Raw genomic sequence first — 1,007 nt, forward strand, 5'->3', positions numbered from 1 at the left:
CTTGAGTAGCTGGGACTATAGGTGCCTGACATAAAACCTGGCTACTTTTTCTATTTCTAGTAGAGAACAGATCTCCAGTTCCTGAACTTAAGCAATCCACCTTCCTTGGCCTCTCAGAGTGATAAGATTACAGGCATTGTGCCACTACTGTTCCTAGCCAAAACCATAATTTTTTAAAACCACCATTTCTAAATCAATTAGAGACATATTCAAAGATCAGGATGTACTAAAATTAATAAAATAAAATTTGGGAATTGTGCCCTTTAGTATGATGCTGCCTTTTCATTTCAATAGTTATTATTTCTCATGTTACACTATTGAAAATATGTTTATTTTATATTGAACTCTTCTGGACAATATTGATGGTACTAGTCTTTATTTGACCTTTGGATGTAAAATATATGAACACTTTTCTAACATTAATCTCCTTTGCATTCTACAAATAAACCAAGTTTTTTTCAGTTTATTATTTTCATTACATTTGCATAATTCAATAATATTTTATTTAGCAGTAAGTTTAGTTTTTGGTTTTGTGATTTTCTGTTGTCAAATTTGTAAACAGAATCATTTTGACTTGTACTTCATTCTTATTTTTAATCAAATAGTCTGAATGATTGAAAACATGTTAAGTGCTCATGAACAACATGTTTTTTATTGATAGTTTTGTATACTAAATTGCTAGCTTATCTGAATGCTTGGTTCACTTATGAGTTGTTGGTATCTAAGATTATCAAAATTTCTAAAAGCGTAATCAATGAGTATGTGTATTAGTTTTTTTTGGCTGTTGCTTTGAGAGAAAGGGAAGTAAGAAGGAGGAGGGAGAGAACTATTCATTTGAGGTACATGAGGCAAGCCCAGATCTCGGAGTGCAGGAAGGCTGAAACAATTGAAGCCAGAGGTCTTGATGGCTGGGGAGGTTTCACAGTTTCACTCAAGTAGTACAAATGGAATTAATTAAAGTTTATATTCTCGCCCTCACTTGGTACTGCAACTAAAATTCTAGGACA

Source organism: Otolemur garnettii, unplaced genomic scaffold (assembly GCF_000181295.1).
Source record: "Otolemur garnettii isolate 467f Iridium unplaced genomic scaffold, OtoGar3 scaffold00006, whole genome shotgun sequence".
In the NCBI taxonomy this organism is placed as follows: Eukaryota; Metazoa; Chordata; class Mammalia; order Primates; family Galagidae; genus Otolemur; species Otolemur garnettii.